Source organism: Bubalus kerabau, chromosome 3 (genome assembly GCF_029407905.1).
Source record: "Bubalus kerabau isolate K-KA32 ecotype Philippines breed swamp buffalo chromosome 3, PCC_UOA_SB_1v2, whole genome shotgun sequence".
Lineage (NCBI taxonomy): Eukaryota > Metazoa > Chordata > Mammalia > Artiodactyla > Bovidae > Bubalus > Bubalus kerabau.
The window spans coordinates 111518033-111536632 of NC_073626.1; positions in this window are offsets into that span (position 1 = coordinate 111518033).

Here is an 18600-nt window from a genome sequence, read left to right on the forward strand (position 1 = left end):
CACACACACACACATAAACACACACACACACACACACACACACACACAAATACACACACATGTATTCAGAATACATCCACTTATAATTTTTGGTGGCAACAGAAATATTATAGCAGAGTTAAAACGAATATATTCTAAATGCTAATTTGTAAATTCCTTCTCTCACATTCATTCCTTAATACAATTGGCTATTTTTAACCACCCAGTGGAACATTTTAGCTGGTAGCTAGAAGGTTGAGCTCAAGATATTCCAGAGAGTAGAAAAACTTTTTTTTTTTTTAAGCAAATCCATTGGATACATATGAAAACTATATCATCCTAGTGAATTCTGTAAATTTAATTTCATTATCTTGCTTTCATTTATCCTTTTAACATTCTTATGACAACTAAACCTTATTCTCAGCTTTCAGGATAATCAAATTGCTACAAATGCACCAACACTTGCTTTAAAAGTCTATTAGGTGCCTCAGGCCCCAGATTGCAGACTTGAGGAATCATATAAATTCCCTCAACCACAACTAGACCTTCCTATGTCTTCTTGGCTCAAAATTCTTCTCTCTCTTTTCACAATGTGTGACAATTAGGAAAAAAAAGAAGTCTCAAGATTAGGAAAAAAAAAAATTCTTAATGCAATTTGAAACTGTGCTGCTAGTGATTCTCTTATGTCTGTATCTACTGCAAAACAAATTAAAAATATGAGAGCAGGGAGATAGTGAAGATATTGCGGGAAGAATTTGAGGAGGCTTAAACAATTTAGATATATTGCTTGTATGTGTCTGTCTTGTGTTGTGCTTTGGTTTTGTTTTATGGATGTTACAGGATTTGGCATCGTTATTGCAAAACTATTAAGAATTTAAAGAACCAAGTCACATACTTGAAAGAAAAAAAATGAGTGGAATGAGTTTTTCTAAGGTTCATTAATAAAGTCTAACTGATCATTTGGGAACGAGGTGTATCCCTGGAACAAAAGTCACCCTCCTTCTTGATCAAGAAATGAAATCTCATTCAGTGGATGTATGTTTACAACACAATAGTAAACAGGAAGACATTCCCGTGAGCTGCCTGTAAAACATGACTAGCCCTTTAAAGCTCTCTTCCTTTCCTAAAAATCATAAAGTAGAATATTAAAAGGCTCAAGATACCTAGTGATAACCCATCTGTGTTGCCTTCTCATCTGGGTTGGAAACTTCTCAAATTCTCTTTACTTTCTTCTTCACTTTTGACAAAATGCTTATATTCCATGTGCATATACTATACTCTCTTAGATGTGACTAAGTCAGTAAGTACTTTTGTTCATTAGTGGAGAATGTCATAAGCACAATGGTAGCCTTAAGAGATAGGTATGAGTGTGAAGGCAATGTTTCAACTAAGAAAACCCTGAGGTAAAGATAAAATGTATGCATTCAGACATAAATGCTGCTGGTGTACCTCTCCTGCTTATGCGGATGTTCTGTTCCCAGAGCAAAGATTGGGATTTCTGAGGCTTGTTTTATAAGAGTAAGTGACAATAAAGTTTGTGTTCCACCTGAATTTGGTGCCTGACATCAGCATCCGTGCAGCTTTCTTCCCTGACTGGCTGAGAAGGCCCCTTTGCTGAGCTGTAGTTACCCAGTTAATTATTTTCTGGGAACTGTAATCTAGGAACTCAGTTAGGCTTGTTTTCAATTTGCTCAATTTCAGAGAAACCATAATACCCACTGATTTCACTGTCACCTCCTACACTGTTCTTTTCTGAAAGAGCCGGGGACTGAGCTCGAAGACAATCAAAAGGCAATCAATTTTTAGACTTCTGGTTTGTGTGGGAAACAGCCTGTGATTGTTTTTGTTGTATAGTTTGTTGATCCTGTTTATTTCATAAAGAATGAAGTATAACTTTTGGAATGCTGGTCAAGGAGGAAAAAACAAATTCATTATAAAGTTGTCAGTACCAGGACTTCTCTGGTGGTCCAGTAGTTAAGATTCTATGCTTCCACTGCAGGGGGCACGGGTTCCAGCCCTGGTCTGGGAACTAAGATCACACATACCACATGGCCAAGAAAGTAAAATAAATAAATAAAAGCATAACATAAAAACTGGAAACCAAATGAACAACTAAAACAGTTTTTATTGGTTCACATAGCATTCCTTTACTCTTCTTGGTCATACAACCTAAAATTTTATTCTTACCCATAAACATTTATATCTCTTTTCCCTGATTTGTCTTTTTTATTTTTTGGCCAAAAAGTAAAAATAATATGTCTGACTCTTGGTGACGTGGTGGGCTGTAGGCCACCAGGCTTCTCTGTCCATGGAATTCTCCAGACAAGAATACTGGAGGGGGTAGCTGTTCCCTTCTCCAAGGGATCGTATGGACCCAGGGACTGAACCATTGAACCCAGGTCTCCTGCATTGCAGGCAGATTCTTCTACCTTCTGAGCTACCAGGGAAGCAATAGTTATATTAATAATAATACATGAATTGGTCAAAGATACTAAAAATACTATTGAAATATAAATAAAGCTGTCAGTACCCACTCTTGAGCCCTCACCACCTCTAAATGCAATTATCACTTCTTATTTCCAGAGCTTGGTAAATGTTTTTCCCTGCAATCCCCACCCACCCTGCTCTTCTCGGTGCATTCTGCTCATCCTTCAAGTTCAGCTCACAGTACAATTAGCCTGAAAAGTACATGTGCTATCATTTGGTCTTCATAGAAACTCTTTTAATCTTCAAAATGCTACTTGTATTTGTTTCCTGAGGCTGGCCTAACAAATGGCCACATATTTGGTGGCTTAAAAGAACAGGAATCTATTCTCTCACATTTCTTATGATCACAAGTCCTAAATCAAGGTGTTAGCTGGGTCACAGTCTTTGCAGAAACTCTGGAGGATAATGGCAACCAAATCCAGTACTCTTGCCTGGAAAATTCCATGGACAAAAGAGCCTGGTGGGCTATAGTCCAAGGGGACTGACTGAGTGACATGACTGAGTGATTGACACACTGCCTCTTCCAGGTCCTAGCAGCTGTTGGCTTTTCCTGGCTTGTGTTGCATCCCTCAGGTTTGTCTTCTCATCACCTTCTCTCTGGGTGTCTCCCCCAAAGTGCCCTCTGCTTTTGATAGTGATTGCAAGTAGGATTCATGTGGATAATCCAGAATATGCTCCTTCTCTCAAGATGTTTCATTTAATCACACGTTTTGGCTATATATAATACTTTTGCCATGTAAAGTAATATTCACAGATTTTGGAAACTGGTACACGAACATATCATTTGGGGGCCACCAGTAAGCTCACTACACTATTAATATCTCAGTTTTAAAGATAAAGGGACTAAATATTAGAAAGCTGTGTTTGTTAACATGCCCGAGACCACACAACCAGTAATATGCTGAAGTGAGAATTTGAACCATCTGTTTAACTCCAAGTCCATGTCCTTCATTACTAGATGTAATTTCCTTTCACCTCAAGGCTAATATAGGCACCATTCTTAGTGCTCCCTATCATTCTGACACTAAAGTGTTCCAGCCTGGTTTCTCCGATGTCTCCTCTACTACACTGTTCCCTCATGGGCCATGTCTGTCCTGGTCTCCAGTGGTCACCTGTGCCAAGCAAAATGCCTGACACATAGTCGATGTTCAACAAATATTAGATCTGCCTCTGCATTGTGCCCAAGGAAACCTGAAACAAAGAGCTGCTTTAAAAATAACAATTTAGTTTTCTAAGTCATCTCCTTCTGCTACTAAATCACATTTTACTTCATTATCTTATCCCTAAATAGGCTTTTTTAGCTACTGATACTTTGGCACTGATCTAAATATAATACACTAAAAAGAAGTTAGTCTGTAGACAATCATCTCTCTGATCTTCTGATGTCATTTTCTGAAATAGTATAGATGACTAAGTATGTAACCTTCTCTCAGTCTTATGATAAATACTTGATATTCTTTTAAATTCAATTTTTATTGACTGTGCGGTTGGCAGACTAATAGCTTCACTATATAGAGTCAGTGCAGTGCTTTCAAATAGAGAAGAAATACATATTGAAAATGATATATTTTTAAAGCCTTTAATTATTCCAGTGTCATCAAAAGCCTGTTTGTTAAACAGATTATATTGTTATTTACATTCAACTTTCATTTTCAGGATGAAGGGAGAAAACAGTATTTTAATAGGAAAAAATACAGATGAGTTTCAGCTCTGTCATCTGCTTGAGAAGATTGGCCATTTAACTTGTCGTTTTATTCCAGAATCTGAAAATGGTATTTCTATTTCTTGTGTGTGTTAGTTCCTCAGTTGTGTCTGACTCTTTGTGACTCCATATACAGTAGCCCACCAGACTCTTCGGTCCATGGGATTCTCCAGGCAAGAATACTGGAGTAGGTTGCCATATCCTCCTGTAAGGGATCTTCCCTACCCAGGTATTGAACCTGGGTCTCCTTCATTGCAGGCAGATTCTTTACCATCTGATCCACCAAGGAAGTCTCTTCTATTTCTTAGGCACACTACAATATGAGATGAATTAAAGGATTAGAGGGTGGGCAGGCTTAGAACATATTCACACTCCATGCTCAACTTTCCTAATGCAGACAGTAACTATTTAAGGGAAATAGTTATTTTGGTATGTAGTTTACAGTCTTGGTAAGTAAAGGACCATGTAAATGAAAGATCAAATACTGCAAATAGAACCTAACCTAGAATCAAAGACCCTAAGTTTCCATCTTTGAATTGAGTTGGTCATGTGAATTTCAGCAAGGCCTCTAATTGCTTCTTGCCTCACTGTGCTGGAATCATAAAGCTGAAGAATTCCAAGCTTATCTTGTTAACTACCAAACTCATTGTCTGGCCAGCAACAGGGGTCCAGAGCTCAATGATAGAAAAAGTGACATAAATATATAAAAATGTGTGATGGCTGTGTGTAATAAAATAACAAGTGATGGGAACATTGTTGTGCTCAGTTGCTCAGTCATGCCCGACTCTTTGCAACCTCATGGATTGTAGCCTGCCAAGTTCCTCTGTCCATGGGATTCTCCAGGCAAAAAAACTAGAGTGGGTTGCCGTGCCCTCCTCCAGGAGATCTTCCCAAACCAGGGATTGAACCCAGGTCTCCTGCATTGCAAGCAGATTCTTTACTGTCTGAGCCACCAGGGAAGCTGGATGGGAACATTGGCTAATTCAAATTTGAATTTGAAATTTCCCTGATTGTCATTCAGTGTGAAATTTCAAGCATTATTGGCCAAATACTTGGACTACTCTATAGCATTTTGATTTGTAGTTTTCCAGATTCTGTGCTGTGTAATAGGGACAAAATCTTCAAATCCCCTTTACAGTTCAATACTTTAAAAACATTTTTTTTTCATGAATCCATGAAACAAAGAAAAAGAACTATCTACCATCCAAAGTGGCTAAAATACTTTAATACAACAAACGATCAGATTAACTGGGCTCTAGAAAGTACTTCTAGATCTGAATTTCTATGTTTTTCTAGATCATCACTCTTCCAAGTGAGGTCATTAGACAAGCAGCAGTAGCATCACTGAGAGCTTGTACAAATGTAAAACCTGATGTCCTACCACATCCTACCTGGATCAGGAGTTGCATTTTTAGGAGGCCAGTTTTTCAGGTTTTGTTTTTGGGTTTTCTTTCTTTTTTTGGCCTCACCAACCTATGGCTTATGGCAATCTTAGTTCTCTGACCAGGGATCAAACCTGGGTCCCTGACCGTGAGTAGAAGCATGAAATCTTAACCAGTGGACCATCAGGGAATTTCCCAGGAGTTGTGTTTTGAATGAGATCCCCATATGATTTGTCTGCACTTTAAAATTTAAGAAGTCTGCATTAAAGGATGTAATATGAAAAATTAGACTTAACCTGCTAAAGAAATAAGTCAATAGTTAGTTTTTGCATGAAGAATTGAGATATGAGGCTCCAGGAGAATTATGCAGTCTTTGTTACCTTGAGATTTTGAAATTATTTCCTGGAGTCTTACTTCTCTGATAGGGATAACACACTTTCTTTCCAAAAATAAGGGGAATGGACTACCTGACCTCTTGTTCTGGTCCAGCCCTGCCATTCTTAGGATCACATGCATCCGCTTGAAATTCAGTGTTGTTTTAAATGGCTGCATTCACAGAATGGGTTTCAATTTCTTTCTATCCTTGAGGGAGCAGGAAAAGGTTGAAAGTTCAGCTTTCATTTACACATACAATTTAAGCTTCACACTCCACAGGACTAGTGGTTTTTAAGGAGAAATATTTCTCAAGCAATGTAGATAAAATTGAATATTCTTGGCAAATATGAATTCAGGCCATTGATGAAATGAGTGCTTTTTTATCTGTTCATCACTTATAAGCCTAAAACGGTTGTGTCAGCATACTTTCTCAGTTCAAAATTTTTAGGGTAATTTTGTGCATATAATTTTCAGATCCTTTGCAGAAAAATCTTTTCAGGCAGTTCTGAAATATCATTTTAATATTAAACGCAAGATAATTCATGACTATTCCTTTTAAAATTGAACACATTGTCTAATTTTAAACATTCACTGAGGAGGTCCTCAGTTCTAGGTAAATAGTCATCTTCTCAGTTGTTTAGGTTTAAATTTCAAAGGTATTATGTGTCAATAAACATGTTAAGCATGTCTTTTTTCATCGGTGAACTCCCATTTCCAGCTTAGAACTTGAGATAGCATGCATAAGAAATGTTTTAAAGAAGCAGATTCACAAACATAGAGAACAGACTTGTGGTTCCCAACAGGAGGTTGGCATGGGAGAGGGATGCACTAGGAGTTTGAGATTAGCAGATGCAAACTAGTCCAGTTGAGTGGATAAACAACAAGGCCCTACTGTATATCCAGTCTCTTGGGATAAACCATAGTGGAAAAGAATATAAAAAAGAATGTATATTTGTGTATAATTAAGTCACCTTGTTGTACAGCATAATTAGTACAACATTATAAATAAACTATGTTCAATAAAAAATAAAATAAAAATAAAGTGTTTTAAGTGAATAAAAATGGCCCATGAATATACCTCTTCTCTCTTGCTTAGGAATACATCTAAGGCGGGGAGGGGAAATGGGTGAAGGTGGGCAAAAGGTACAAACTTCCAATTATAAGATAGATACATTCTGGGAATATAATGGCAGTGCGGTTACTATTATTTTAACAGTACTCTACTGTATATTTGAAAATGGCTAAGAGAGTAGCTCTTAAAAGTTCTCATCATGAGAAAAAATATTTTTTGTGAGATAATGAATGTGTTAACTAAACTCATTGTGGTAATCATGTGACAATATGTACATATATCAAATCATTATATTGAATATCTTAAACTTATACACCATTGTACACCAATTATATCTCAGTAAAAGTGAGAGAGAAAAGGAATATATCTTATGATTGGCATGTTAAATATATTGGAAATTGAGCCTCACCTTTTAAGTCAAACTGAGTGGTAACTATTACCAAACAAAAAGTAAATTCAACCAAGATGTTCAGTCATTATTTATGTAATTGTAATTTTTAGAAAACTCCTCTAAGTAGCCAAACAGGATGTTTGCATATGGATGACATCCTGATTAAGAATTGTCTAGCTGCCAACTGGAAAATGGCATTCTGACCTTGCAGGCACAATTAGCCTTCTATTTGCTATTAGCATCTGTTCTTACCAGCAGAAAAACACTACGTATCACTCCCCAATTTTCTTTACTTTAGCTTTTATTAATCACCAGTTTGTTGGGCATTGAGGAGGAGATACAAAGAAAAGTGTTTCTTTTGAAAATGATAAGGAAATTATAGGCCAACATTTTCTTATATGGAAAGATTGCCATTACTCAGAAAACTGATTTTGGAAAGAGACTTTAACTTTGGTCATTCTGCAGAGGCAACAGTTTTTGTTAAGCAAAAGTAAGACAATTTAACATTATTAGCCTCTCAAAGAAGGCACTTATTTATTTATTCATTCTTGTCTGTGTCTGTGCTAAGACACTTCCATCATGTCTGACTGTGATTCTATAGACTGCAGCCTGCCAGGCTCCTCTGTCCAAGGGATTCTCCATGCAAGAACACTGAAGGGGGTTGCCAGGCCCTCCTCCAAGGGATCTTCAGACTCAGGGATGGAACCCACATCTCTTATGTCTCCTGCTGGCAAATTCTTTACCTCTAGCACCACCTGGGAAGCCTCTTACTCATTCTTACTCATTACAAATATTAAAATAGGTAAAGTGAAATAATCTCTTCTTCCCATCTAAACATAAGATGGCCAGAAAGTATAATCTGCACACACCACACAAAATAAACACTTTATATTGAGAATTGTGAGAGACCTGGTCATACAATTAATTTTCTCTATGCTTGTATTTGTCAAGTAATTCTGTCAAGTGAAAAAGAAAAAGAGACTTTGTACCATGGGTGATAATGCATACAAGATACATAGTCTAGAGTTGGCTATAACAATAATTTGGTTTAGAAAATTCATATGCCCACTGTGTGCTGGCATGCATATAATAAGATATTTGGTTACTTCTAATAGAAGTAACCAAATATCTAGTTACTTTCTACTAGAAATACTAATTGTTTGAATTAATAACAGTGTTATAGGTTAAAAGACAGGCTGTAGTCCTAATCCCTGTACCTCAGAATGTGACCTTCTTTGAAATAAGATCCTTATAGAAATTATCAAGTTAAAATGAAGACTAGGTGGGACTATAATCCAGTATGACTAGTTTCCTTAATAAAGGGGGAAAGTTTGGACACAGAAACAGACACAGTGGAGGGAAGATAATGTGAAGACACACAAGAAGAACACCAGGTGAAGCTGAAGGCAGAGATTGGAGTGATGCATTTATAACCAAAAGAACACCAGAGATTTTCAGCAAGCCCTCAGAATCCAGGAGAGAGGCTTGGAATTGATGGTCCCTCACAGGCTTTGGAAGGAATCAACCCTGCTGCCATCTTGATTTATAACTTCATTTCCAGAAATGTAAGACAGTAAATTTCTGTTATTTCAGCCATTGAGTTTGTGGTACTTTGTTACTGCAGCCCTAAAAGCTTCTGCTGATGGATTGTTATTCACACAACTATATTACAACATGAAGCTGGATCTTTTGATAAAACAAAATAATTGAAAGGTAAGATTGTGAATGAATCAGTAGCACCTTTTGAGAATTTTTGAAATGATCATGAGAGAATTTTTGAAACAATCATGTTTATCAGTCTTGACTAAGAAAAGATGACTGAATTTGGCCAAAATTCCATAACACCGTCTGAGGGTGACGTGAAAATAAACACTCTATCAAATAGATCTGTATTAAGGTTTTTTTTAATGTTGCATAGAGTTGGTACTTTTAAAGATTCAGTATGTTCAGTGGACCTTCATTTCAGTTCAGTTCAGTTGCTCAGTCGTGTCCGACTCTTTGCGACCCCATGATTTGCAGCATGCCAGGCCTCCCTGTCCATCACCAACTCCCAGAGTTCACTCAAACTCACGTCCATTGAGTCAGTGATGCCATCCAGCCATCTCATCCTCTGTCGTCCCCTTCTCCTCCGGCCCACAATCCCTCCCAGCATCAGAGTCTTTTCCAATGAGTCAACTCTTCGCATGAATGGACCTTAACCAAGGTCATTAGTGTGCCTGCAAGCCTTTTCTGTTGTATACATAATTTTTTAAATCCATGAAAATGATATTTAGGGATATTCCTTCAATATTACATTTACTAGGCTCTTGCTATAGACCAAACACAGATGTTAGGCTAGATCATGCTTCAGTAAGAAACAGCTCCCAAATCTAAATGATGTATTGCACTAAAGGGTCATTTCTTCTTATGCCATATATCTACCATTGATCAAGTGGAGGACAGGCCCAAAGTCTCTTAACTTCCAGACCAAAGTCCACAGAGAAGCCATCATCCACATTTACTTTAATATAAGAAAAGGTGTTCTACAAAGTTCACAGACAATTAAATGCTCTGGCCTGAAATTGACACATGTCACTTTTGCTCATAAGAGATTGGCCAGAACTAATCATTTGTCACCACCCAGATTTGAGGCAGCAAAGAAATGCAATCCTACCCTGTGCTTAGAAAGGGGAGATAGAAAATCTTTGGTAAGCATCACCAATAGTTACCAAAATTATATCCTTTAATTTTCATGCATTTCTGACTTATAGAGTTAGTGACACTCAGCCAAGATGGTACAGTTCATAAGTGGTGGTTCTGGAATTTGGGCTTCTAACTAAGATACTTAACTCAAAGGCTTCTAACAAAAATGCTACAGTGTGTTTCTGCTGTTTCCCATCCCCCCCCAGATCTGAATTTTTCTATGAAAATTGAATTAAAAGTAGAGTAGAAATGGAAAGAAAATAACTGAAAGACAAACTGTGGAAAATGAGGTGAGAAGCCAGTAAAACAAAGGAAATTCTATGTTTGTTAGTGATTGACCTCTTCCTTGAAATTTCACTTGGTTTAATTTTTACCATGTGAATGTTTTTACATTGGAATGAGTGTAACATATTTCATTTTTTTATTTCTACACATGAAAAAGATTTCATTTTCTAAAATCGCATTCTGTGCTCCACAGTATTCCATGATGATATTGCTTATTTCTGTAAAACAAATGGCTCCCTGCAGTATCACTTTCAGATGAGATCATATCAGACCTCCTAAGCTGAACCAAGCAGGGATTGTGCACAAATGAGATCTCCAAGGAAAGTCTAGACAGTGTAAGAAAATACTTTCAGGGACTCAATAAATAATATTTGGAGGTGATTAAATAATGACAACAAAAGAACGTCTCACCTTTAACAAGCTGTTAAAATTCAATATCATGGTACTTAGATGAAATTAAACCAAAACCCTGGATTATAGCAACCTTTGTGTCCATTTTCTTTTGTAGAACTTATGAAAGTTTCAGGAACTATTGAGATTCCAAGGACAGAATATCATTATTTTGGTTTGCAGTAATTTCCTTCTTCTTCCTTCAGGATCTCTCCTTTGGATTTCCTAGTAGAGTATTTTGCTTAATTTTGCCCACAATATACAAGGGAATTAAGAACTAACTAACTAAATATATATATATATATATATATATTTAATATACATTGCAAAATATTCATACTATTCAACTATATAAATACATAAATTAATGAAATATTATTATTTCAGTTCTTAAGGCATGACTTGTAGACTGGAGGAGGAAATGGCAACCCACTCCAGTATTCTTGCCTGGAGAGTCCTATGGACAGAGAAACCTAGCAAGCTACAGTCCATAGCGTTGCAAAGAGTGTGACAGGACTGAAGTGACTTCACACGCACACAAACACCTCCATGAAGTCATTAGAGAAGGGCTCATAACAGGGCACTGACCAGATGACATGTAAGTTGTTTCCATTCTAAGATTCTGTGATTCAGTTGATAAAAACAATGTTAATGCTCAACAAATCCTATTCAGCACGTCTTACGACTGAGCAGTCATCCAAAAAAAAGACCTAAGTAGTTTTGGGAAATTCTATGAGGTGAAGGGGCAGATTTGGTTGTCACAAGAGGTGATGTCAGTTTACTTCGGCTCTAACAACACCTGGCAAAACACTGGTGTTGGAGATGGAGTTTTGAACACTCTGAGTCTCCACACTAGGAAATGAAAATGTCATCAAATTAGAATGTGCAAGGATTGGGAAGAGGAGGTCACATTAAATGAGAAAAGGCAGGAGGTAGAGAAAACAGATTTCTGAAGTTGGAAAAATGGACATCCTACTGTCAGGCTGTACCCTGTATCAGGCAAGTGCTTTCAGAGGAATAATGAGTAAAAGATTAAAAAACCCTTTCCAAAGATTAAGCTCATACCAGCTCCCTAGGGAAGAGAGAAAGAGACTTAGCTGTTATGATGGCAACTTTGAACATCTCAGGCACTTAGCGAGCACACTCCTGGCTCTAAAAGACCAAATCAAGTCCATTAAATACTTAAGTTTTAAAAGCTCCAGTAAGTTTTATCCTCTGAATGCGTGGGTTTTTAGTGGTGGCTTGACAAAGTTCAATAAATAGTTTCTAGGGGTACTTAGATATACAAAGTGCATAAATGTATTGTTATTATTCACAATTTAAAGTACCTAAGTACCTCTCAAATAAATGCATTTGCACTCTGGCATTTTAAAAGCAGCCTGTTTAAAAAAATCTATATTATTTTAGATTTAGTCAAGAAGAAGGAGATTTGTATGGCTTATAAATGGAGGAAAAAATTGTTTTAGTAAAGGACCAAAGAAAATCCTAGCATATTTTTGATAAATTACATAGTACCTTTCATTTCAAAAATGAAGGCCTCAGCACAAAGGACAGAACACATATAGAAAGAGATCAATTTGCACATCATTTTAACTGATCCACTTCTTTTTGACATTTATTAGCATCAGAAACAAATATACTATATACTATATATATTAGTCTATAGCATACAATATACTAATATACTATTAATAGTTTACGAGTGACCACATATGTGGTAACAATATGCTGGAGAAAATGGGAAAGTGGGATGGATCCAATAAGAGACTCCATGTCACACATTCTGTACCTTTCTCTAGGTGAGGGGAAAGGGCCTGGCATCTAACAGTTACAGTGGCGGATACAGATTTGCCTATTTTAGTCACCACAACCCTTAAATCCTCATCATGGCCTGACATGTGTCAGCACATCTGCTTCTAGCATGTTAATTGTCCATCTTTCTAACAACCTGGTGTTGGAAACTATCAGCACAGCACAAGCCCTGGACACAAGTGAGCAATCAAGTGCAAAAAGTCATCTCCAGGAAGCTGGCTTCAAATGTAAAGCTTATTATATACGCATTATCTAAGAGGTTAAACAAAGTCCTAACTGTTATTGCCCGTTTGTCTTTTCCAGTCCTTGCAACCATCATGTCCCATGGCAACCAACTCTTAGACTTTATAAAATTTATTGTTGTTGTTGTTCAGTTACTAAGTCATGTGTGAATCTTTTTCGACCACATGGACTGTAACCTGTCAGGCTTCTCTGTCCATGGGATTCTCCAAGCAAGAATACTGGCGTGGGTTGCCATGACTTCCTCCAAGGATCTTCCTGACCCAGGGATCAAACCCACATTCCCTGCTTTGAGGGTGGATTCTTTACCACTGAGCCACCTGAAAAGCCCTTTAAAAAAAAATTATTAGAGTATAACTGTTTTACAGTGTTGTGTTAATTTCTGCTGTACAACAAAGTGAATCAGCTCTATGTATACATATATTTCTTCCCTCTTGGACTTCCCTCCCTCCTACCCACCTCCTTCTCACCCATCTAGGTCATCACCAGACACCAAGCTGATCTCCCTGTGTAGCTTCCTGCAAGCTATTTTATACATGGTAGTGTATGTATTGGAGAAGAAAACAGCAACCCACTCCAGTATTCTTGCTTGGAAAATCCCATGGATGGAGGAGCCTGGTAGGCTACAGTCCATGGGGTCTCAAAGAGTCGGACACGGCTGAGTGACTTCACTTACTTACTTACTTACTTAGTGTATATATAGACTTTTAAGCATTACTCTCTCAAATATTTGGGGCCATTCAATCTCTATTACTGTGCTTGGGAATCACAATATTCCTATAAGATCAAAAAGATTATCAAATGGTATATTCTACATGCTGGTGTCTAGGCATCAATTATTTAGTATTTTTGTTCTTTCAAGTGTCCTCAGCTCAATGCTTATGTTGAATGCAATTCAGTCATAGTAAATGTTGAATCTCAAAATAGGATTTAGAACAATAGAAAATCAATTGCAAAGGTCATTGTCAGATTTCTCTGGTCCAGTGTCCTGGTATTTTCATTCTTTGGTATTATCTCCCTGAGTTCAACCACCTAAAAACCAGTGAGGATAAGGATGATAGAAATTCCCTTGTTGTCCTTGTGGAGCATAGTCAAGCAGGGAATCTATTGAGTCCCTTGTTTCTGAATCAGTGGGGGTGACTTAAGCAAGTATCACATTAGTTAAAATATGACTACATCATACACAAACGCACATTTTCATTTGTTCCTTCTAAGAAGAATCAGTGAGTTAAAATAATTCATCTGCACTCATTTTCTGGCACGCATTTAGCAATTGTTTAGTTCAGAATTGCTATACTCTAGTTCAATGGAGCTTGAAATCACAGTATTATTTCTCATTTTGCTCATATGTTATCTGTATGCTTGAATGTACTGCTAAATAGATTTGAATGTGAACTATCAGTACTAAGTAAAAAAATTCTTTTTCATGATTAGAGCACCTTTCATGTAAATATTCTGGGATGTGCTTGAGTATTTTATACTGCATGTTAGATTATTGTGTCATCCTGCTTTCTTAAGGATTTTTGAGCATTAAAGAGGGCTCATCACTAGCAATCTAAATAACATGGCAGGGGAATGCATTTTCACTGGCAGTCTGTGTTATGTTGCTTATTTAAAGAAAAATTACTTATTTTCAATAATTTTGAAATGTTGCTCTGCAGGCAAGAACCTCATTTCAAAAAAGGTCACATATTGTTTAACATTTAACTTCAAATTACTAACATGTGCTGAAGTATAACTCTTACCTGCTCATTGGCAACATCAGCAGTTAGATAGTCACCAGAAAGTTGCAACAGTGCAAAGATACATGACTCTAATTCAGAAGATAACCTTACCTTCCTTCTGAGATTGGTACCATCCAGTGGATCACTTGACTGCAGATAAACCACTGAAGAATACGCAATGACAAAGCAGCAAATCAAGTAAATTGGAAGAACAGAGCTGGGGTAATAGATATCTAGTATTTTTGAGAATGACTGAACCCAGGTTCGGCTGCTTGCCATTCATAAGCCAATAATCAGAGAGGCAAGTGTCAGTAGAAAGGAAAGGGCTTTAATCAGAACAGCCAGTAATTTGGGGAGATGGTGGATTCATATCCAGAAACCACCTCTGAGCAAAGATGCCGCTCGACCACAACAGTTTTTAAATGGAAAAAGGGAGGATTGGGAGAAAGAGTATCAGTGAATCGCTGAGGCATGAGGTTAGGTTCTGCATCCGTTCTTTGTTGCATGCCTACTTGCTGACTCTCTTTTAAGGTTAGCTTGCTCATGAGATCTCCCTGTAGAGATCCCCTTGGAGAGGGGAGTGTTGGGGGTAGAGACCTAGTCTTTTTTTTTTTTTTTTTTTTTTTTTGGCTGTATAGTGTCTTTGTTTCTATATGGGCTTTTCTCTAGGAGCAGGGGTTACTCTCTAGTTACAGTGCATAGGCTTATTGCGGTGGCTTCTCTTGTGGTGGAGCATGGGCATGGGATCAGTAGTTGAGGTGCCAGGGCTTAGTTGCCTTGCAGCATGTGGGATCTTCCTGAGGGATCAAACCCCTGTCCCCTGCATTGGCAGGTGGATTCCTAACCACTGAAACACTAGGGAAGTCCCAACACCTAGTCTTTTTATCTGGAAAGAATCAACAGTTTGGACAAGGCATAGAATGCATTCCAGAGAGTAAGTCAGGAGTTAGTTTCAATTGCTTAATGATTTCCTTCCTACAATTAGATTATTTTAAGGTTACAGGGGAACAGAAGGGGGCAAACAGGAAAGGGGCAAAAGAACTGCTTTCACAGCTAAACAATGTCTTGAATGTTATTTATTTCAACTTCTCTAATCATGTCTGACTCTTTGCAACCCGTGGACTGTAGCCCACCAGGCTCCATGGAATTTTCCAGGTGAGAATACTGGAGTGGGTTGCCATTTCCTTCTCCAGGGGATCTTCCCGACCCAGAGATTGAACCCAGGTCTCCCGCATTGCAGGCAGATGCTTTAACCTCTGAACCACCAGGGAAGCCCCCAGTTTTGTAAATAATAAATGTAGCATTTAGAGACTGAATAAGCCAATAAAATACAATACAAAACTTTATAGTTTTGTCATTCTTCAACAACTTCCTGTACTCCACCAAAGCTTGTTAGGCAGAAGGTCATTCTTAACACCACACAGACACTTTCAAATACTTTTCCTGAACCATGGGAAGCTTAAATATCACTATTCTTTGCCCTTACCTCTACTTATGGAGGAAATAGAACACCTTGACCTGTATAGTGCCCCTACCTCTTTGGGGGTCTCTTTATTAGTTTATGTACCTTGAAGCTTCAGCTGGAAGGGTATCAGAAATGTATGGTCCTCTGTTAGAAAATGGACAAGCACTAATATCTGATTCAATAATTGATATAGACTAAGTATCTACAACTGTACTGTCACAATAGATATTTATGACATTCATTATTTAATTTATTGTGTTTTGAACATATGATTACATATACATAAGAAGACCTCTTATGCATGCATGGAATTTTGGAAATGTGTCATCTTTGTAACTTTTTTGCAATAAAGGGATTTTTTGATGTTTAATAAGATAATTTTTGCTTGACATCCAATTGTTTTATTGCATATGTGCTCCCAAAGTACCACTCAGTTTACGGCATGTTCCCTGTGCCTTGGAACCTTGGTGGCATCGATCTCAGATGCTGTGTTACCATCTGTGATCCTCTCAGACGCTGTGTTACCATCTGTGATTGTCTTGTGGGTGGATTGCATGAAGTTTCAGTTGTTAGTTGTATTAGCTCTGCCTCTGGGTGCAATAGGAACTTTTAAAGATGCTGCATCTCTGTGGCTTAAAGAGACTTCATCTCCCATAGTCTGTTTTTTAGTCTGGTCTTCATATTTCTTATTGAGTCAAGGTCATTCTCCAAAGATTGTTCACCTCACTGTCATCTCCATTATGTAAGAAATGTAACTTATAGCATTCTCTTCCATTTGTCTGATCAGTCACTTGCCCAGATTCTTCTAGTCCTTCCATATCAGGTCACAAAGGGCTTGGAAACAGGTCGTATTTACGCCAGATACACACATTTGTTGCCTCCATAACCATGGTCAGACTGGAGATAACAATATGGTTCTGAAAACTTGTCCCTTCTCTGTATGGTTCTTTGTCATGAAGAGCAGCTCCTTCTGAGCCTCTGTTATTTCTATTTGAAACCAGAACAGATTTATCCTTCTCCTCAAAAAGGTACATAGCCAGATTAACCTTGCAGTTGACTCTGAACTCATCAGCAGCCAGATGTACACTGTCAGTCTGTAAGGAGATGTAAGCATTGGCCAGAGTTTGTAAATATCTGAGTCCACAGCTCTTAGCTAGTCTAAAAATTATGCCCCAGTCCTTCACATGAGGTCCTTTTCTCTGATTTTCTAATTGTTTCAAATTTCCTTTTCCTGTTTTAGATTATCTATCTCCGTGCACTTTCTTTAGTCTAGAGAGTAGCCTAGGCTACTTTTCAAATACCCCAGGGTCTCCTGTTGGGGTTTCCATAGTGGCTCAGAGGTAAAGAACCCACCTCCCAGTGCAGGAGACACAAGAGCCGCACGTTCAATCCCTGGGTCAGGAAGATCCCCAGGAGGAGGAAATGGTAACCCACTCCTGTATTACTGCCTGGAAAGCTCCATGGACAGAGGAGCCTGGCAGGCTACAGTCCACGGGCTCGCAAAGAGTCAGACATGACTGAGAAACTGAGCACGCACACAGGCTCTCCTTCTAGCCTTGGGTACCCGCTGTCATTCTTGTCAGGCTCTCAGTCTTCTTTCTGTACTCCCACCAGAATCTGGTAGATAAGGAGTATGGAGAGCCAGAGATCATAATATCAGCAGAGAATTTGGTCAGAGGACCCAACAGGGTCTGGTTAGTCAGACCCTGTGGTAGGGGATCAGGACTGAGCCCAACAACTAATAACAGAAGAAGGTGGTTAAATAAGTGGGGAAGTTTACTGGAAGAAAGAAAAAAGGCAAGTGGGACACCAACTCAGACAACTGTGTGTTTAATCAAAACTATCGCTGAAGGCCATTATTGTTGCATTACAGACAACAATAAAGTGTTTATAAATAAATACACATACATGTATATATTTATATTAACACATATCTACTGAACTTGAATTAGTTGTATAAACTATTTCAAATATCAACAGAGACAAATTTTTAAATCTTAGGATAATGAATGTGATGGCTTCATAAATTGTTATACAAATGTGAGTTAATATTTGTGGTACTTCTCCCATATTCTTAAATAATGTTGTTTTCCCTTCCCACTGTGCTGTAGTATTATAGTATTGGATACTGGAAAGGGCATGTGGAGTGAGACTGTCTGCTAAATAGTAGGTCCCTGGATAATTACATCTGTAAAATGAGAATAACATCATGTGACACATAAAGCCATATAAACTAAATAAGAAAAAAAATTATGATGAAGTGTCTGGAAATTAGTAAATTCTGAAAACTGTATTATTGTTATTTTTTAAGTGAATATTTTAATATATTTTGCATAATAGATTTGAATGTGCTTTAAAAAACTAGAAAGATAATTTAAATATTTGGCATCATAAATTAATATCTTTTAGATGCATTTATATTCTCCTTCTCATCCTACATTTACCACACCAGCACCTTTCCCTCTTCTTCACTAGTTTTTACAAAAATATACAATGGCATTTACATTTAGATACATGGAGAAAAGCAGCATCTGATACTAACACATACCTAACTGTACACTTGAACAGCAGTGTGTGACTTTACAAAGTTCTCTATCATCTAATATGTTACTTG